General features: G+C 35.0%; 3 non-coding genes across 3 annotated transcripts; 2 read left to right on the plus strand and 1 right to left on the minus strand.

The window, feature by feature from the left end:
- Positions 1 to 1,336: 1,336 nt before the first annotated feature.
- Positions 1,337 to 9,690, minus strand: LOC132185967 (uncharacterized). The gene is made up of 13 exons (XR_015912780.1): positions 9,525 to 9,690; positions 9,387 to 9,452; positions 8,868 to 8,933; positions 8,644 to 8,719; positions 7,325 to 7,402; positions 6,419 to 6,516; positions 5,275 to 5,348; positions 4,826 to 4,913; positions 4,555 to 4,712; positions 4,246 to 4,288; positions 3,382 to 3,447; positions 2,363 to 2,440; positions 1,337 to 1,730 (listed from the first exon to the last, which is right to left on the minus strand). It is a non-coding gene; the product is annotated as an uncharacterized LOC132185967 (transcript).
- Positions 9,691 to 11,281: 1,591 nt separating this feature from the next.
- On the plus strand, positions 11,282 to 11,367 carry LOC132185989 (small nucleolar RNA snoR118). The gene has a single exon (XR_009440673.1). It is a non-coding gene; the product is annotated as a small nucleolar RNA snoR118 (small nucleolar RNA).
- Positions 11,368 to 14,247: 2,880 nt separating this feature from the next.
- LOC132185990 (small nucleolar RNA snoR118) lies at positions 14,248 to 14,333 on the plus strand. Its single transcript, XR_009440674.1, has one exon. It is a non-coding gene; the product is annotated as a small nucleolar RNA snoR118 (small nucleolar RNA).
- Positions 14,334 to 22,215: the final 7,882 nt, after the last annotated feature.

The following is a 22,215-nucleotide window of genomic DNA, read 5'->3' on the forward strand; positions in this document are numbered from 1 at the left end:
TTATTATATGACCCATCTTAACACTTTTTCACCCTGTACTTTGTTTGGAATCATAAAATTAATCATGGGAGTCTCTAAAGTTAAAGATGGGGGGAGTTGAGGTATAAACCATTAACTCTCCATTGAAAAAATTGGAACTCTCACATCTTCTCATTTACCAACCAGCATTAATCTCTATTATTGTCATAAAAACATGGCATTTAATTATGTATTTATTAATATTACAATGCATCAACATGCTGTTCTCATTCTGATTACTTTTATTTCCATTTTTTATTTTATTTTTTATACTAAATGCCAAACTAGATTTTCATTCCACCCATTTTTTCAATCTCCATTTCACTTTAAATGGATATAAATTAAAACATTTAATTAATTAATTATTATTATTATTATTATTATTTTCTATGAATGCAGCTTTTGACTTGAAGGTGGGTATTTTATAAAAGAATATTTTTATTTGGCCTGGTATCATAAAATAGAGAGAGATAAGGTGGTGTTTGATAACTTGCAAAAGTGATATCTTTAAAATGGCAGTTGGTGAGCAGGTTTGATTGAAATGGTGATCTGAAAAGTAGGGCCTCCAAACAAGAGAGGCACAGAGCACCCCATATCCATTATTCCTTGGCAGGTATCCATCACATTGACTTTGAAAGATTCATATCTCATGTCCCACTCCACATCACTCCACCACAACTCTTAACTCTCTTGTTTAGTTCACAACACCCTAATTACCCTTAATCACATTGATTTATATCAACTATGAACTGAATTTATCCTCTATATCTAAAATATATATCAATTAGCATATACTTCAAGGGATTATGACTTAATTTGTTTATATCTTGTCTATCAACATCCTTACATTATTAAGGGTATAATAAGAAGGTGAAAGCTTTCGGGAGTGACTTGTGAATATCATTAGATTATAAAATTTGGACAGGAAAAAGACACGGAATATCACCCTCTCACTGTAGTCTGACTCCCTTCTTTTTAAAAGTGAATTAAACAAAGACAGATAGAAACAGCAGGAGAAAAACACATACAAAAAAAGAAAAAAAAAAGAAAAGAAAAAGAAAACCCTTGATCTGTGGCAATGATGAAAGCTCATAAGCATGGACCACATGAAAGTCAAAAAGGGTGGAAACTATAACTAAAGCAAAAAGCCCTGGATATCTCCAGGCAGAGATAGGTTTCTTCTGATTGAATAATCACAAAAGCTGAATCCAAAAAATTCCCTAGTTAACTGAACCATTAATTTAATTTTACTATCTAGACTTTTCAGTGGTCAATTCTGTGGAAATAATAAGATATAGAGGAATATCAACATCGCTAGTTCAGGGCCTACTTAGCCTTGATGTGATGTAGAAAAACTGGACAAGAACATATGTTTTCTGAGTCAAAGTCAAAATTGCAGAATAAATTTACACTGCAAAAAATACATGTTGCAAGGAAAATAGATCATTTTTCAGGCAGATTGACTGGAGCAAGGGTGGTTGCTTGAAATGGCTGCTTGCAGACATAATGGGGAAGTCTGATTTAACAGGACTCCAATAAGTTTATAATCATGCAAGTAGTAATTCCCATGTAAATAGATGAGAAGACTGAATATTAGGGAAACCCATTGACAAAACCTTTCAAGTGTTTGTTTCACTCTCTTTAGCTACAACATCAGCCACAAAGATGCTACCAGAGTCGCACCATCCACCTAAAACATCCCTTTTGGAGCACTGCAAGATGGGTTAAACGCGAAACTGTGAGATGACACTGGCATTCTTATATTACGACAGCAAGCTGCAATTATATTGACTAGAAGGGCAACTTAATTTCATGCAGACCAAAAGTTAACAGAGCAACCCAACTAAAAAGTTGATTCTTGTTAACTTTGCTCAGGCAGAGTGTTATACAGTTTGAAATTATTACAGATAAAGTGTAGATTATCAAGATGCAACATACTCGCTCGAAGAAACAAAAGCATGTATGTATGTAGGCATTATATAGATTTCCTTCATAACACAAACTCAAATTTAATTTCAAAATGTGGGTTGACACAATTCCAAGTAAAATCTTAAAATAGAAGTACCCATAAAGGAGAAAATAACATGTTAAACGCAGGAACCTCAGGAATGAAAACCAATCACCACTTAAGTTGGCTTGGTCAATTCCCCACATCTGTACATTCAATCTTCATCAGCGAATGAATCTTGACATAGTTGGTTCAACCAGTTCATTCAAACTGAGTTGCACGCTAACTGCTGATTTTTAGAAATATGCAAGAGTAATATTTGGCAGCCTTCTTTGTATGCATAATGCATGCATGCATGTGTGTGCGAGCATGGAGAGTTTCAGAAGTACATAGTACCTTGCTAAACCCAAGCCAGTTCGAATCTCCTCTAAATGAAAACACTTTATTGCCTTCTTTCCAGTGTCCACAAAAAACCTGCAAAAAAAAAAAAAAAATTTTGTTATTTTAAAGTTATAGAGCACAAGGAGAATGTAGAGGAACTACTCTAGAGTCACCTATTCAGAAGATGTTCTTTGTGATTGCGTCTACTCAGTAACTGGACCAATCCCTTATTATGTTTACTTTGCCAGATACCTTGCAAGTCCATAGCAAGAAGAAATGCTAGTGGGTCTAAGCTTATAACCCATCCACCCTTCCAAGAAGGGGGAAGGGAGTCAGGAATGCTTATTTTTTTGAAAGGCAGACTGATGGAATAATACTACAAGAATCAAGTGCAAACATTACATAAAACAAATAGTTCCAAACAACAAAAAGTTCCAAATGAGACATAAATATGGAGAAAAGAAAAACACAAAAATTCACAAATTTTCCATCACAGTGGGGCATTAGTACCTCACACTCTTTGTAACTACTCTTCAATGTCTTCTTTAAAAGGCTTTGATTATGGAATCCAGCACACATTCAAAATCTCTCCTCTTCGTCGCTCTGTCCAAAAAATAATTCTTATTTTTCCTTTTTGAGTCGCTTAGAAGTTTCTACCAATTGACCTGATATTGGGAGTGATCACTTATGATCAGCCATCTCTAGTGGTTCCCAAATCCTGGAGACTAATTGTCCTCACCCTGCTGCACTGGACTAGAGTCTCAAGGGGGTGAAATTGATTTCAAGGATAGTGGTACCATACTTAAACTATACCAGTTTGATCAGTTTTATTTCTTGTTTATACATCAAATAAATTTCTGTTTTCCAAGAACAAGAAAACAAAACCAACCAATACTAAATAAACAAACACTTCTCATTATATGGGATCAAAAGAAGAAAAGAACTACTTGAAGCTAATAGGTCATACACAGCTGAAGCAAAGGAGCAATTAAAAGAGAAATGATTTAAGCTCTAGTAGTTTTGAAGCCAATCACCTCATAGTCAACCCCTTGTATATAGATATGATCAGGATCAATTGATGAAAAAGCCAGCCCGGTTATCTGCAGTAACAATGACATCAAAGTTATCTCTACCATTGAAAAATTCAAAAGACATGCAAATCTAGTGATCTTCTTAAGCTTGATACAACAACAGTGGAAATTTACAAACTTTGCACCATGAAAGCAACTGATGTGAACTGTTCGCATGCTTATCATAAAATTGTTAGTCCTTTATACGTGAAAGTAGGAGCAAGGGGTCTGAAATATCTATTCTAGTAGATTAGAAGAACATTGTGAAGACCCAAGTTTTGTAATTGCAAGCATTTACCGGGAATGAAAAGTTCATTGGGATTTGGGAACATAAACTTGCTCAATACTGAATAAGATACTGGCAGGATAATTTGAGGTCCTTGGGGTCCTCTTGTCACCCAAGGGACCAGAAGGAAAGAATGGAGAGTTTTTCATGGACAAATAATTTCTTTGAATGTGCCAGTTTTACATAATAAAATACATTGACGAGGGAAAAATGTCAAAAGCAACTATGTACAACTTCAAAAAAACAGCAATGTTTATTGATAAGAACACTGATTTTGTAGAAAAAATGGGTTGGAAAATTATATTGCATAATCAAGTAAACTTCTCCAGAAATGCTCCAGCACAGAATAGATACATGTATTATAATAGAATACTTGTTCCTTTTCTAATCAAACAAGTCGATTCCAATGAAAATGCAGTACAAACTAAAACACTCCTTGTATCTTCACAGTTCCACAGATATGATTCAATAGTATATTGTAGAAAAGGGCCCAAGCAATGACAAGTACCAGGGTAGAAAAAGTAATTTATATATTGACTGACCTCATATTTTGAGCAGTGCACCCATCTTGATAATGCTGACCATCTACATTCAAGATGTAAAAGACAAATCAGGGTCTCGTACTGAGCAAGGTGAAAATTTTCAGCACACCAATCTCTGTTCATCCCATATTCTGGGCAACCGTGAAGCACAGGGGAAAGAAACATAAACTAACATGCAGAACAAAAATGATTTGCTAGTCCCATACATCATCAATATGTGCCATGTACTACTGACAGAAAGTACAAAGAATGGGCCCCACTTAGTTAATCAATGCCTTTTTGATTTAAAAACATTCTAATGGGACCGACCTGCGAGGATCATAGATGGTCACAGTACGATCAGCTCCACCAACAGCAATATTACCAGTTGAAGAACTGCAGACAGCATATAAGATATCACCAGGGGCACCGCAGACTCGCTGTATACAACCGCCGTTTTCTTTCATTCTCAAGTCCCATATAGTCAGCTGCAGTCATACCAACAGACGAAGTAATGCAATACATGCAAGTAAAGAAAGGAGGAGCAGAGCTCATCATGACACTGAAGAAATTTAAAAACTATAAAGGAACAAAATTGTACCTGGAAGCCTTCAGTTACGGCTAATATAGAACTTTCATTCACAAGACATGGATTTTGTATAAAGTTCAACGAGGATGGATACCAGAGTCTGCAAGGCCGCGTCAATAATGAAGGATGTCCAGGAAGAAGAAAAACAGTTCAAATTTTGGGGTAAACCAAGTCCATAATTCTGTGATGCTCTCATTAAAGAAATTTTCAACCTATGAGATGGTATACCATCATATGGAAGTGGCAAGATAGTCCAAGGTTAGTTGTTCAGAATTTTCACTTTTATGCTCATCAAGGTGCATATCAGTTAAGTGATCATATCATATGGATGTAGTTAATTCAAAAAAAAGAAAAAGAAAAAGAAGAAGGAAGAATTAAAAAAAAAAAAAAAAAGGAGGCAAGAGTGATGGTGACTTCTATTAAATAAAAAAGAACATTTAAACACTAGACATATTACTTACGTACGTAATGTCCGGACATGAATATCCTGGTCATAAACATCAACAGTTTTGCAGAAGCTACGTGCTACAGCAGCCTGAAAAGAGAATAGTCAGCACAACAGGGAAACCCTATTTAAGGGTGGGAAAGAAAAGAAAGCACACACAACTTTAAAGTAGAAATGGAGCTAAATGTTCAAAAACTAAAAGGATAGAAAAGAGAACCTATTCTCTTTTTGCTCCATTTTTTTTTCCCTCTTCTATTTTAGCTTTGACCTCTCCCATACGTTACCAATTATTGTAGACTAGCAATAATTATAATCTCATCCTTCTTTAGTAAACTCAACTTCCCCGACTAGAAAAATTGGCCCAATCGTGCAAATTATTCAGCGACAGGTTTAGCCACATCCATTAACTTAATTTTTGGATGGTAAAATGGAAAGATAGATAATTTATGAGTTGATCACAGACAAGTTTCCAATTGAATTATATGGAAAACACAATACAAGCCATAAAGAAAATTTGCCACCAATACCAAATTGCTTTCCAGTTGGATGTTGCTACTGGAAAGGAGCTAAAGAAGTACTATTGGGCACCCTTAACAAATATCCAATAAAGCGAAAAACTACCACGATAAATAAATGAATCTGTCAGCTCAGGCCTATCACCACAAAATATCAGTAGTTGACCAGTTTAATCCACAGAAGACACATTAAAAGACCAAACAAGGCCCCTAATCCAAATTACATACCATTCACAGAATTCAGTTAGAATAGGTTTTAAAACCTGAAATGAAGTTAAATTTTGGATGGCGAGATCCAGATCTCGCCATTGGACAATGAGATCTGGATCCATCTCTTGAGAAAATATTGGGGCCAAATGTGGTGGAGCCACCAGGCCCATCCCTATGCTTCCAAGCACGATTTTACCAATTGACATGCAAGATGCTAAATTTATAATATCCTTTCAGATAGTAAGCCATCAAAATGTAAATAATTATAATAATCTAAAAAAATGGAGACAACACAACTTAATATTTCAACAAGGTTAAGCGTCAGCAGTTCCTGTTTTCTGCTAACTGATGCATGAATATAAATCTGAGAGACATGGATGAATACAAGATTAAGCATCTTATAGACCAAATAAGTTAACAAGAGAAATGAGGTACCATAGACCATTGACTTGGACTGAAACAGAGCCCTGCCCAACTGCCTTCGCCAACACCATTATCTCGAGGCAATACTGAATATGTGAGCCTGTTTACATCTGAAAATTTCAGCAGTATTACAAATAAGTCGATTCTACCCTTTAAAAGAGCAAAGCCAGAAATAGAAACAAAGTGGAATCCAACAGCAAAACAACTAGCATACATAAAGCTTCATCTATTGCCTTGTAACTCAATTTACAGCATGACATAAGCGTTCATAATCCTGGTAAACTAAGCATTATATGAGGGAAAAGCTCAAATGGAGTCAGTACATCCACCAATGCATTAATAAGAAAGGACAGGATACTGACTGCTCTTTTAACATAATGATATATTAATGATCAAAATTAACCCAAGCTAGCAAGCTCTGAGGAAACCCGAGGCACATGACTGGCACATTAGCTCAAGTAACTTACAAAATACCAGCACAGAGAGAGGGAAAAAAGAGGGGTAGGGAGCTGCTGCTAGAAAAGAGATTGGTATATACAAATTTAAATAATTTTGGTTTACTCGCTTGAAAAGGTGGGTGCTAATTGAGGAAGGTCCCACCAGCCTGTATCCAACACCACCACCAGCTTATCATCAGTAATCAATCAACCTTTACCTTCTGTAAAAGAAAACTAGATAATTGTACTCACTCCTGGGTTAGCAATGTAGGTGTGCTACTTATAAAACTATAAAAAAAGAAAAAGAAAAAAAAGAGAGGGGTTGAATAAATAATCCCAACTAGAAAAGTTCAAGAGGGAGAAGCGCTTCCAAATTTCTTGATCTTTCCATTAAAATAAACATATGCTGCAAAATTTTACTATCAAATCTTCATTATGAGATGTATTAACATCATGATGATTAATTATAAAGAGAAACTACCTTTACCAGCAGTATCTAGTTTAGATACAATAAGGTGACCATATGAATCTACGCTTCCCAACATTAAGTAGTCAGTGCCTGAAAATATCACATCCAGTCAATAAGTATTTACAATTGTATCAACGTCAAGAGCTGCTAATACATTAGGATTTCTTAAACAATAGAAGATAACAGTACAATGAAAAGTTGCGATAACATTACTTGAAAACAATATCAATTAGTACCCCGATCAAAACATCCCTATCGGTTTCTTGGCGATCAAAAAATGTTTCCAATTTACCCAACCATGATATTTGACATATTTAATTGATAAAAAACAGGTTTGTAAAATCTATCATAAATTATAAATTACCTCCATGAAGTTAGGGATAATTACAAATTACCTTCCAGGTTTCTTTTCAGAAACCGTCTTCAAACCTTTTTGTGGTTCAAAGTAAAAGAAATCACCATATTTTCCATGCCAATTGACGGATTCTCCCACATGACGTGCAGTGTTGCTTGAAGCATGACAATGTCTAAATTGACACTTCATGGAAGAGGAAAAAGACAGCTCTTTTCTTGGATTTGGAAATAGAGCAGCTATTTTTCCGCCCATCTTAAAGGCCAACTAAGGGCTAAATTTTTCGTGTTTCATCCGACTCATGTACAACAATGGATACAACAATGGAAGAATCCATCAATTAGGCTAAAAAATATGATGAATCTAAACCATAGGGAGGTTCAATGATGGGTTTGAAAAGAAAAAGGTGTTTATAGTTGCACATCAGAAGAGAAAGGTTCCACTGTTTTGATCATCCAGGGAGTTATTAAAGCAACTCAACCTCCCTTGGAACTTATCCACCAAAAAAAAAAACTCCCTTGGAACTTATCAAATTTAAGAAAAAGCCTATATTTATTCCAAAATCTGAGTAGCATACTATCATTATACCTTTCTGCCAACACCATTGTTAAGGGTGGGGGGCTACCCCTTGACCTACCAGACAACCATACTAAATTTAACATGTAACGACTTAGGAAAAATGCTAATTACATTTGCTCTATCACTCCAAAAGGACTAATCAAGTTAGAACTTCTCTAAAATCACTTATAATTCCCAGTCTCACCTAATAAGGAACCAATGTGAGACTTAGCACCCATGAGTGCCTTTATAATTCACTAACTCTATATGGACAATTCATCTTCCTAATATGGGACTGGAGTATTACATTGCACTAATACAATATGGACCACATAGTACAAAACTTATACTTTATTAAGTACATTTTGTCAACTATCACCTAGCAAAGTAAAATCCAAGTACCAATACAACAGCCACTTACTCTCAGTTTCTGTTAGCACTATACTCTGAATCTCTGAACGATGAGGACAGCGGTTAACTAAGAGAGAGTCCATAACCTTCAATAAGTCAGATCACAGATGACAGGGTTAACACATAATCAATAGAATCAAACATTAAAGCAAGCAGATTCGGAGTCCCATGTATCTCACGCGTCAAACAAGATCAAGACTTTATGCAAATGGACAATAGCCCATGATTTCATACCCGAGTCAGTACAGGGATCAGGAGGCTTTCTTTTCCTTTGCTCATGAAAGCATCTTCCAGTGGCATCTAAAAGAATAATAAATCATTGCCGTAGCAATTATTGTTATAACAGCTTCCCCGTTGACACACCAAACAAAAGAAACTACTTGGAACGTGTAAAAAAAAAATCATGTTAACGAAGTTATCCACAAAAACTAAAATGCCCATGAGAACTAAGAATCCCAATTTTTTTTTTTTTTGCACTACATATAATGCAAGCCCTTCCTTTTATCTTTTTCTAAAAGTATTAATTAAATGATTAAATTCATCATTTTCCATTAACGGATAAGTTGTAATTCAACACTTTTTCTTTAATTGCGCACACCCAAATTCAAGTAAACATTTTTCACACGGGAGATTGATAATCACTATGGATATCAAAACAGTTAAGTCTACTTCATGCATGAGCAGAAGAATGTGGGCAGTGGGCACTACAATATATAATAAACACACGCGCAGGCGCAGCAGCCGTGTGTGTACCTGGATTTTATAAACGTGGCAACCGGAGGCGACGTAGGCCCAACAAGAAGAACCGTCGTCACTAGCCTGGCAATGGAAGAAACAAAATTAGATTATATCAAAACAATAGGACGGAGAGAGACAAAGAGAAGATGGTACATGGAGGGCGAGCCGAGTGGACTGAAGATTCCCCGGAGAGGGATGCTCAATGAGTGTGGAGGGCACCACCGCCTTCCTCAGACTCTTCACCTCCAACATCCTTCTCTCTGTCTACAGAGTATGCGCGTGTTTTTGTGGCGGGCAGCTCTGTTATGATTTTTTTCTTTTTTTTTAGCGCATTTTTTATGAGTATGAAAGTTTCTTTCTTTTTCTTTTTAAAGTTAAATTTTTGACGTGATTTGTGAATCATAGGAAATTAAAGTGTTAAATGATTAAATAGTATAACATGTTTAATTAAATCAACAAAGGAAATTAAAGTGTTAAAGGATTAAATAATATAACGTGTTTAATTAAATAAGTTACGTTAATATATATATATATATATATATATATATATATAAACACGTGCTTCAATCATATAGGCTTTAACATGATTCAAATTTGACACGCGAATATTCAGTTCATGGCTACTCTTAGAGCCACAAATGAGTCCCACTAACAAAAACTAATAATAAAATAATAAGGGGTGATTAGCTATCTTATTTAGGCTCTAGGGATGGTTGGATCACCCCATTTTAGCTAGGGGTGGCTTGAGCCACCTACAATGGCCGGCTAGGGGTGGCCGGACCACCCCGTTGGGCCTGGGGTTCAACCACCCCAGACCAGCTATTTGGTTCGGCCACCCCCAAAAGCCAAACAATTTTTTTTTTTTTTTTTTAAGATTTGGCCCTTGGTGGTGGCCAGCCACCTATTATTTATTATTATTTTTTTTTAACATGAGATCATATTTTATTATTATTTTTTTGTTAGTAGGACATATGTCTTATTTGTAACTCTAAAATTTTTTATTAAAAATTTCAGTTCAAAATAGACTGAAGAGAATAACATGAACCCAATGCAAATAATTTTACCTGTGTAATTAAATAAATTAAATTATGATTAATTTATATAGAGATATACGTATACTTGGACCAATTATGAAATACAAAACGACATTTTTCGGAAATTGGGACCAGAAAAAGGATATTTTAGGAAATCACGTCAAATGCTATTTAAGTTCAGGAATCGCCGACAAACCCTAATGAGCTTCTTTTTTCTTTCTCCTATGCTCTCGCCTCTGTTCTCTTTCTCTGTTTAGTGTTGGGTTTTTTGCAATTTATCTTTTTTTATTTTTTTTTTATTTTTTTTTCTTTGGTTTTGGTTGATTTTATTGGGTGTGATTATGCTAAGCTGAGCTGTGGCTTGCATTTAGCGCCGAGCAACGAGGCCTAATTTGGCCGATGATGTACAACTCTTACTGTATTGAGCGGTTCGCGTGGTTTTCATTCATTACTAGCCTTTACTCACCACCACCTCTTTGTACGAGTGTATATGTTTGATAAAATGGGTGTGATGAGGGATTTTTTTTACAGCACCTAAGCCAAATCCTGTGAAGAGTAGCATTACTCTTTCTTTATACATATATACACTCATATTTTTTGGTGGTGGTTTGTAAAGGCTTCTGTTTGAGCTCCATTGCATTGAAAGACCGTGGATGATTCAGTTTAAAGCTATGAGATCTGAGGGCTTTTATATGCCTTGGTTTGATTTTCACATGCATTGTATTGCAAAACTAGGTTGGTCCTTTTGTTGAATTCAATTTCGCTTTATTTTTTTTTGTTTTTGGTTTTTCTGTCAATGATATCTGAGTGGTTTACAACTTTACACAAGTTTTTCGTAATGGGTTTTTGGGGTTTCAGTTGGATTATATTTATGTAGTGAATGATGATAAATGCACTGGGCTCTGAGCAGTTTTTCACTGCATTATTGATGGAAATGCAGCCTAGAAAGCTATATCTGACCAGTTTGTTTTTTTAACACTTTGTAGAGTATTTTGTTTATGCTTTGTAAGTTATGTTTTCTGAATTATCTGATGTGGGGTTACATTCTTTTGCTAACTAGAATTATTCCGCTCACATATGTGCACTGAGCCATAGTGATGGATTAGGGTGATGAAAATGTAGTCGTACTGTTGTTCTGCTTCTTTGCAGTAGTTGTTGATCCGTAAGTAGTCTAAGGACTCTAATTGTGTTTCCATGTGCATTTTCATTTGCCCCATGATGGAAAACTCATTTGTATGGAGCGGTTACATGGGTTTTCACTACGAGCCTTTCCTGTCATCGTCAGCTTTTTCCTAAAAGTAATGCTATACGCCACGCTTTTATCCCTCTCTGATCCCCTCACTCTCTCTCTCCCTCCCTCTCTCTCTCTTTATTTCTTTCTTTCTCCCTTTCTTATTGCGGCGGTTGATGTGGAAAGGCCCTTGGTGAAAATCTAATGGATGCTGTCGATGACCCAAATAGCTATGAGATCTGAGGGCTTTTTCTAAGATATTTACATTTATTTCATGCTGTTTGAATATCGGATTTTTTCTTCTATAAGTTATCTACGTTGTTCCTTTATCTTTTTATTTTTAATTTAAAATCTAATTTGATGTGAATTTCTGATTCTTGAACTATCAAATGTCGTTAGTGGTCCACAAGCTGACTTCTTTTGTGATACCTTTGTTGCACTCTTGTTGTTTAATGGTTTCTTCTGCCATAAAGGTGGTGGCTTGTTGCCTATATGTTATTCTGATTCGTATTTGATCTTGTTTCAATTGTGTCTTCAGAACAGTTTGGGAGTAGCAAAAAGTTATCCTTGCCTGGACTGACAATGTGACTCACTTTGCGTGATTTTTACTTAGCTGCATATCTCATTGCAATGACTGATTTGTTCATTTACAGTACAGGCACATTTGAAAAGGGGTCACCCATGCTATTTAAATTGTTTTCACTTGTAATTGTTTATTGCAATGTGCCGAAGCTTTCCATTGAATTTTTGGAAACTTTATACATTGATGTACTTTTGAATATCATCATTTTTATGCATTCCATTCTGAAAATAACTGTAGTCATCCATAAACTATTAAAGTTGTGCATTTTTTTATGTTTATGTCTGGACTACTGATGAGCCCCCATATTTCAGCGCTTGTTCTAACATGAATGCCTTGGTTACATATAATTATGGTTGTTAATCTCCCATTACTTTTCCACTTCTACCAGTTTGCTAGACTTTTTTTAGACTCTATTGATCTGTTTTTTTACTTGTATTTTGTTTTGCTGTTCTTAAATTGAAGAGTTCTCTGATTGGATTTCTTCATCCATAAACTATTTTCTAAGAGCCTGAAAAGACTTCTCGTCTGCCCAATGATGCATGTGCAATGTGTTGGGACGCTTATATTGATTTTCATTATGAACCCCCATCATCTTGTGTATGCCGGCCAGCATGTGTACTTGTTGGTGCTGTTTGTTGTTGCTGTTGTTTCCATTATCTTCTAAGATGTGGGAAGGCTTTTAATGAAAATCATAAGCTTCTCTGTCCACGAATATAAGAATCTGAAGGCTTAGCCAGCTCCTCTTTTCTTCCCCTGTGGTGTATTTTACTATTTTATGTTTTGTAATTTCTTCACATCCGTTAGTATTAGAAAGCTGCTGAGAGTTATGTGTTTTGCATTGAGGCCTCAAATGTTATATATATTTTCTTTTTTCAATGGTTTCTTTTAGTTAAACAAGGTTCTATTATGAGCATTCATGTTAGTTTTGCTTTTGTCTCTCCTATAATTTTTTTCGGTTTTTTATTCTCGAAAATTGTTTTTTTTTCTGGTTTCTTATCAATATATTGAATCTCTTAAAATTTGGAAAATTGAATTCTTAAGATTTTACATAGTTCATATTACTATGGTTTGCTTTTAATTTTCTTGATCTTTCATCAATTAGAGTTAAACATCAATCTATACTAACAGAAAAAACGGTGAATTCAAATCTATAACAGGTTATGTGAATCTAATGTGCTATAACATGCTTACTTAATTCTAGTTTTGTGGTAGCCTTAGACTGTTATTGAAGAAGAAAGATGTTTGTTTCCTTCATACTGCCATTGTTGGTTTTTTGCAATTTATTTATTTATTTATTTTTTTTCAATTTAACAATTTCATATCCTAAACCCAATATTCGAATTGTTCAACACCACTAACCTTTTATTCCTTCACAAGAATCAGCCAGCCCTAATGAGCTTCTTCTCTCTTACTCCTTTGCTCTCCATTCTCTTTATCTGTAACAGATCTTAGGGTTGGGTTTTATGCAATGTTTCAATTTTTTTTTTGGTTGATTTTATTGGGTGTTTGTTATGCCAAGGTGCGCTGTGGCTTGCATTTAGCATAGACTATTGAACCCTTATTTCCCCGATGATGTACAAATCTTACTGTGTTTACTGTGTTGAGTGGTTTGCAAGGTTTTCATTCATTACTAGTGTTTACTCACCGCCACCTCTGCTTTATATGAGTGTGTATGTGTGATAGACGGGTGTGAAGAGTTGCATTATTCCTTTATTCATGCATACATACATACACACGCATATACACTCATATTTTTTTGGTTAGTTTGTAAAGGCTTCTGATTGAACGTGATTGCATTGATAGAATAGACTCTGGATTAGTCAATTTAAAGCTATGAGATCTGAGGGCTTTTACATACATTGATTTTATTTTCACATGCAGGTGTTGCAAAACCAGCTTAGCCGTTGTGCGCATCATTTTTTTTCTTATTCTTTTTTCTTTTCTTATTTCCAGTTTTTCTGTCAATGATATCTTACACAAGTTCTTCATAATGGGTTTTTGGGTTTTAAGTTGGGTTATATTTATGTAGTGAATGATGATAAATGCACTGGGCTCTGAGCAGGTTTTCACTGCATTATTGATGGAAATGCAGCCTAGAAAGCTATATCTGACAGTTTTTTTTTTTTTTTTTTTTGAACACTTTGTCGAGTATTTTGTTTATGCCTTTGTCTCTCTTGTAAATTTTATCTCTTTTTTTTTTTTTTTTTTTTTTTTGGTTTCTTATCAAAATATTGAATCTCTTCAAATTTGGAAAGTTGACTTACGATTTTAAATAGTTCATAATATTATGTTTTGCTTTGCAATTTTCTTGATCTTTCATCTACTAGAGTTAACATTAATCTATATTACTCACTTATCAAAAAAAAAAAAACATTAATCTATATTACTTATAGGAAAAAGTGTGAATTCAAATCTATAGCAGGTCATGTGAATCTAATGTGCTAGACTGCGCTCACTTAATTCTAGTTTTGAAGTAGCCTTGGACAATTGAAGAAGAAAGATGCTTAATTGATTCCGTCATACTGTCATTGTTGAGTTTTTGCAATTTAGTTTTTTTTGTTGCAATTTAACAATTTCATATCCTCAACCCATTATTCGTATTGTTCAACACCACTAGCCTTTTATTCCTTCACAAAAATCACCAAAGTTTCAAGAATTATATGCGGTTTGAATTTGTAAGGGTGATGATTAAAATCAGAGATAAAAAAAGTCCATTTTGAGGCCAAACTGTTCCTGCAAGTTCCCATCCTTTGTAATCCGAGTTTCATTAGTCTATTGAGCCTAGATTAGACAGTGGATCTCTGAAGTCTTTGGATATTGCACTCTTAGGCATGCTAGTCAGACGGGTACACTAGATATTTTGAGTTTAAAATGTGCTACTCAGGGATTTTTTTTTTTAGTTATGTGTTTTTTTTTTGGAGGCCTGATCCCCTTGAATCGATTGATTATGTTATCTTTCCATTTATTTTGTGATTTTCAAGTGAGTGAACCCTCGGGTTCCTATCAGAGATCAATTGTTCATATAAGTAGGATGACTACAGTTTCATTTTTCATGCTCTTTTTTCCTGTTTCTTGTTACTCTTATTTCTTTGCATCGTTTATTTTCCGGAGTTCAAGTCCATAAACCCATCTTCTTCTCTGTCATTCTTTTGCCTTTTGTTGATCCTAGTTATTTCTCGAGTGGGTTCCATGATGATTGAGTCTCTCAATTGTGATATGGTTTACATTTGGCAGTCAACATATCTAACTTGTCCAATGATGGATAACTGATCTTTATTGAGTGGTTGCATGGTTTCAATTTATCTCTGTCCTTTACACACTGCCACCACCACCACCTTCTCTTCTCCATTATCTATATAATATGTTTTATGTATGTATGAATATTTATCTTTGTTGGTGCGCAAAGGCTTTTTGATGAATGCCATTTGCATAAAGCTGTAGATGATCTGTTCAAAGCTATTATGAGATCTGAGGGCTTTCATACAGCATACTGGTTTCTCCATCTGTATGGTGATCTGGTCTAATATAAAGGATGACTTTGTTGAAGTCCAGACTTTTTTCTGGTTGCGTAAATTTCATCCCAGACAGAACAATTTTCATGCTATCTCAACTTAACCCATTCATGTACTGTGGATTAGATTTCGCAGATCCTAGAGCACCGATTAAGAACCCGGGCAATGTGATTCGGTCTTAGTTGCCTCTTTTACTGTGTATTATATAATTTTTTACCTGTTTTGTTGATTTATGTGTTGCTTAATTTTTTTTATTTAGCGTAAAAACACCCAATACTTTAATATTTGTTATCGTTGTGGATAATAAGTTATGTTTCTGTACTTTGCTTTAGATGTTCAGAGTTAATTTAGTTTGTATTGAGTAATGATTTGTGTACTGGGGTCTGAGTGGTATATAAGTATATTACTTTATTCGATGCAATTATGACGTAGAAAGCTCTATCTAGCCAACAAGAAACAGTTTTGCATTTTGTTTGGTTTGATTCAAATATATATGTTCATCTGGCTTTGGCAATATATTGAAGGAACATATGGTATAACCTAGTTGAATTTTCGAGAGAAATATTGTTTCTTTTAATGATATTACCTGGTCTAAATTTTTCCGTTTGTATGACTGAAAAGTTTGATCTCACATTCTGCCCGAGTATGAACACTAGTGTGCAGCGTTGCTTTGGTTTGTTAGTAGCCACCACTTCCAAAACCGCTCACCATTTTTAAATTAGCTACTGCTTTTTTTTTTCTTCTTCCACTGTTATTTTTATCATTATATTTTTTTGGTTTTGTTGGTGGTGGAGGTGGAGGTGGAGGTGGTTGTTGTGGTTGATATACTTTATGTAACCATTAAGATGTTGAATGGCTAATGAGAATCTTAAACTTCTTATAGCTATGAGAATTGAGGAATGTTTGGTTACCCTGAAAGATTGTGTTTTCGAGTTTTAGTAGGTAAGATTTTAGTCTTTATTTATTTTTCCTTGCAAAATTTTTTATTTAAATTTCAAATAATTATCTCTAGTTGTTTTAATACTTCTTTGCCTAGTGGCCAATCCACCTGAGCACTTCCAGTTGATGTTAGGTTTGTGAGTAGCCCTTGGATTTATTTATATGCGCCAAAGGGTACGTTTATCAACCACAATCCATTTTGCCCAATGATGGACAACTCAAAAGTATTGAGCGGTTGCCTGGCTTTCATTCATAGTTCACTTTTTGCACCAGCCATTTCTGTTTGATTCTGTGTGTGTGTGTGTGCGCGCGTGCGTGTGTTTATAATTTGGTGGTGTGAGAAGGTCTGTGATGAAAGCCAGTAGCTTTAACCGTAGATGATCTGTTCTAAGCTATGAGATCTGAGGGCTTTGCTTTTAAGCTAGTCCTTTTTGGTGTTGTGAAAAGCTTTAACTTTTTGAGAATAGTTTACGAAGTTTGAAAAATGAAAACAGTTCTTGGTATAAAATTACGGATAATATATTATAATCTGAGAGTTGGCACTTGGCAGCATTCTTTTACTGTATCTATTACTTTATCTTTTGGTTGTAGCCACGTCTATTCACACTCCATTCATGCATATAATATATATGTATATGCTAGTGGTCCATTTTTCACTATATCTTTAGCTGGTTGAAGAACTATAATTTATGTGACGTGCATTTATAATAAAGTATGTTACCTTCCAAATTTGTCTACTCTTGCACTCTCTGTGTTGACAAGTTACCATGTTTAATCTTTCTTGTATATTGAAAAGCCCCTCCATTTTTTTCTTTCCATAAACTAATTTGATCCTTCTCATAATCCAGAAAAGTTTGTTTGATTTCCCAACCCCCCCCCCCCCCCCCCCCCCCCCCCCCACCACCAATAAGCAATCTATTATGTAATGTATGTGGTTATTATTGCAGGACTGCATGCCATCATCTTTGAATGCATGTGCTACTGCTTTCATATTTGATTCTGCAGGATTTTTGGGTCCCAATGTGATGATGAATTTCTGCAGGATTTATGAGTAAAACGATGATTTGGTTTGAATGTTGTTGGACACCATCAAGCTTGCCACAAAATTTAGATTATTTTCTGCATTTTTTTTTTCTTTTCTTTTGGGGGATGAATAAGCTTTTCTGCATGTCTTTTTCAACATTATTATTAGAATCATTGACTGCTGATCCTTGTGGCCCCTTAGAGCGACAGTTTGCAATTACTCCCCTTTTTCTTTCACCACAGGTTTGGACGGTGGACATTCAAAGTTCAAACAGCTGCTTCAGATTGCATCTCTGCTGCCCTTTCTGGACAGCAATAAAAGCTTCTTCTGTCCTGCCTGATTTAGTTATTATTTTGTGAACTATTAATTCCTACTTGTGTCGTCCTTTTCTATCTTGCTCTTTTTCTCCATTGTTTCTGTTCTTTAATCTCCTTTTTGTGTTGTGGAGCAAATGCTTCTTGTAATCTTTTTGGCATGTTTTAGAAAGGAAAGAAATGCAAAATCAGTTTAGCAATAAAAGCTTCCTGGGCTATCAAAATATTCTGTATAAATAGCAAATTACTTAAATTGCGTTAATAATTTGGGTAAAATTCTTTTATAATCCCTTCAAACTATCATTGCAATTACAATTTACCTTCAAATTATCAATTGTGATAATTTACTTTTCAAGCTACTAAAATAATAACAAAGTACTCCCTAGTGTTAGCAAAATAATGAAATTATTCTTATATAATTTTTAATTAGACAAAAATACTTTAAAATTTTTGAAAAAATTAAAAATTTATTATTTTTGTTTTTATTTTAGTAAGGGTAATTTTGTAAAAAAAAAAAAATTGGGGTGGTAGTTAGGAGGGTAAATTGTCGCAATTGATAGTTTGAAAGGTAAATTATCATTGAGGTAGTAGTTTGAGGGTTTAAGGGGTAAATTGTGATTGATGTGGTAATTTTGAGGGGTAAGTCAACTTTATCCTAATAATTTTATTATCGACTAAAAAATTGTAGTGACGTCAATTGTTATGCCACGTTGGCCAACAGTTATCTATTTAACCCCCACGAAGCTCTTACATAATAGGACAATAAATGGCATCTAGCATATTCGACGTGATTCATAAAGTGAAAGACTATTCAACTAAGTTTGTGTGTTTGTGATATGAGACCCTGTTTTTCAAAATTTCTCTCTTATCTTTTCTGAAAGGTGGTTCTTAAAACATGAGTCAGAATTGACAAGTGTCTAACCCTCAGTCATCGCTAGATTAGATGGCACGCCAACCGTGAGTTAAAACGCTCTCTAAAATACCCTTATAAAAATATTAATGCTGGAACAACAATGCCTCCTCGTTCTTTTGGGATATTTTTTTTTAGAGCTTTTCATTTATTATGGGAAAATAGCCATTCCAGGCTTGTTAAATAAAATAATAGCTATTCTATCATTCTTGGATCTATTTTTGCACCAAAACCTTTCTATATGCTTGCCAGTTAGCAGTAGTTCAGTCACAAAGGAATCCCAATTTAATAGTCGAAGTGCTTTATCTTCTAAAAGTTGCACTAGCTAGTGACCACTACATATGTGAGAGTCCATTTGCAATCCATTGTTCTGCAGCCATATTTATATATCTATATATGCTTGCTGCAATCTTCAGATTTAGTGCTCCACCAACCATCACTATAAACAAAATCTCTCTCTCTCTATCTCTCTCACAATGTACATGCGCAAAAGATAGGCACTCTATATGTTGGCACTCTTGTGAGTTAGGTCCATAAGATTAACCTTTTTGTGCAAGCAAGAGAAAGAAAGATGATCCTTTGAAAGCAAGTTGCTTCATGATCATCATTTTATATATATGATTCATGCAATGAGTACTAGCTATTCATTTTCTCCTAAAATTGTTATAGTGGTAAAGCCATATCTCTTGGGGCCTACCAGATTCTTTTACAAGCTACAAAAGCAGTGGCGATAATCTCTTACGATAATATGAACCGACAAACAACAACATTTGAACATTTTGAGTTTTTTATACGCACTAAAAAACAAGGAAAAGAACAAAACATGCTCAAGCCATGCTTACGATAGCCAAGGCTATAGTGCAATGCACCTTCACAGCCTCTCAAAATCAACTGAATGGTTTTAATTATCCCACCTACTTTTTTCCTACAACATGTATCTGACAACTCACAATATAATAATATCTATGTTTTGGTATTTATATCTTCTGTCTCTATGTGTTTGTGCTTGTCTGAGAGAGAGAGAGAGAGAGAGGGCCTCATCCTTTTCAACATGTTTGGAGGAGCTGTCGTATTCCAGTACTTAGCAAGTTCTCAGACCAAAATGGTGGGAGTTATAGCACGGCACTCAGTCCACAGAGACAGGAGTGCATATATGCCTCCATGAGAAGCCCAAGAAGGTCTCTTTTCGTCAGCTTAGGATGCCAAACAGTGCTCACCTCTCGTAACTCTGTCAACGGTCCTGATTGAGCCCCAAGGCTCAAGGCTCAATGCTCAATCACTACTGTTTTTGTACCTTTTTCTGCGACACAGTTAACCCATGCATTGCCTTTGTAAGTGTTATATATACATTTATATGTAAATATTTGTCTAGTATCATGTTTGCTGCATAATGGAACTGCTGTGTCGACGTTTGAGGCTTCCTTGTCCAACCAGAACTCATGTTAGCAGCTTTCAAAAGGTTTTTTTTTTTTTTTTTTTTTTTTTTTTTTTCTAAGCAAAGAGGGGAAGGGGGAAAGGACTACAAAGGTGGGTCTCTCCCACTCTTAATCCGGAAGGAGGAGAGAAAAGGGGAACAATATGGTGATAAGAGTGAAAACTAGACATGCAGCATGATACCTCTTAATTGTGAAATAAAAGGTCGATCTTCTGAGATGTCCAGTGTGGTTAGAAGTAGGAGCATTTGATTGTAAGTTGTGAGTGTTATTGTTTTGAGTGCTAATAACAATATAAGACAAGTATTTTTAAGTCAACGTATGTGTTAAAGGAAGAATATTAGCTTAGTAGTTGTGAAATAAAAGGTCGATCTTCTGAGATGTCCAGTGTGGTTAGAAGTAGGAGCATTTGATTGTAAGTTGTGAGTGTTATTGTTTTGAGCGCTAATAACAATATAAGACAAGTATTTTTAAGTCAACGTATGTGTTGAGAATTGAGGTTCCTCTTTAAACCTCTTCTTCCTTTCTTTCACTACCCATATATATATTCACACACCAGCATAGTTGAGGTTCCTCTTAATCTTGTTGACTCTGTTTTCTTGTGATTAAGGGACAGTAGAGAAAGTAGAGAGACCCAACATACATGTGGGTAAATTGGGTAAATCACCCCTTAGCTTCTAAAAGTTTACATGAGTTCATATTAATTCTCATAATCAAGCGAGGCTAAAATATTTAATTGAAATGAGAGGTAAACTGTAGAGTCAGGGTTATTTAATATCAGGTTAAATGATCACTTGAGCATCTCCAGCAGGGCTTTTAAACTAACTTTCAAGTTAAATTTAGCAATTTTGGTGCTCTAGCAGACCTTCTAGAATAGCAATTTTCCTAAAATTTGTTACAATGAACTTTCATATTTGAAAGTTCACTATAGCACATTCTAAACATTTTTTATTTTTTCTTTCTCCTCTCTCCTCTCTCCTCTCTCTCCCTCTCCCTCTCTCCTCTATCTATAATAAAAAATAGATTAAAAAACAATATTTAAATAAAGTAGATTGTAAAATAGATAGTCTGCTGGAGTTCATTGTGAAAAAGTAGTAGCTAAACTAAAAAAGTTGATTTTGAGTGGCTAAAATAACCATCAACTGCTGGAGATACTGTTATCTTAAAACTTCAATTAATTGGAAATGATGAATTTGAATGTTTAAGTAATACTTTACCAGCCACTTAAGAAAAAAACACTACGTCAACTAGTGTAGACAAATCTTGAGATCCTTTGCAAGAAAGAGAATCCTTTAACTAGAAGAGAAATAAAGGAACAAAATTATGAACTTCGTTAGGCAATAAATTCTTCGAAGGCAAGGAGCTTCAAGGTTACTGCAAAGATTACAACTTACTAAAAGGAAAGAACCTCAGAACTCGATTTAGAATAGGATCCTTAGTAAATATTTGACGCATCTGTTACAATATATTTGGTTTATCTTGGTTCTTGTTTTTTTCTCACGTTTGAACTAGTGTTACAACTAGTGTGTGTGGCGTGTGCTGCACTCCGCAGTTTGCATTACTTCCATCTTATTCATCAAATCAGGCAAAAAGCCAAAAGGGCTTCAACCGAACGTTGACATTAAGAAGCACACATAGCATAACAAATTCCACAGAAGCGAGTGCGGTCTGTTTGGTGGTTGCTGCAATACTAACCAAAGGGTATCCACTGAACTCATTATCTTCTTTGGTAGAATTCATGGAATTGCAGCAAACAGACAAGGCAAATTGATAACCTACCAAACAAACAACTTTTAAGACTTAATTGTTCTTTTCAAAGCACTAAAGATAATTGTAAGTTGAAGTGTAAGTTCTAACAACAAAA

The sequence above is a fragment of the Corylus avellana genome, chromosome 7 (genome assembly GCF_965113065.1).
Source record: "Corylus avellana chromosome 7, dhCorAvel1.hap1.2, whole genome shotgun sequence".
In the NCBI taxonomy this organism is placed as follows: Eukaryota; Viridiplantae; Streptophyta; class Magnoliopsida; order Fagales; family Betulaceae; genus Corylus; species Corylus avellana.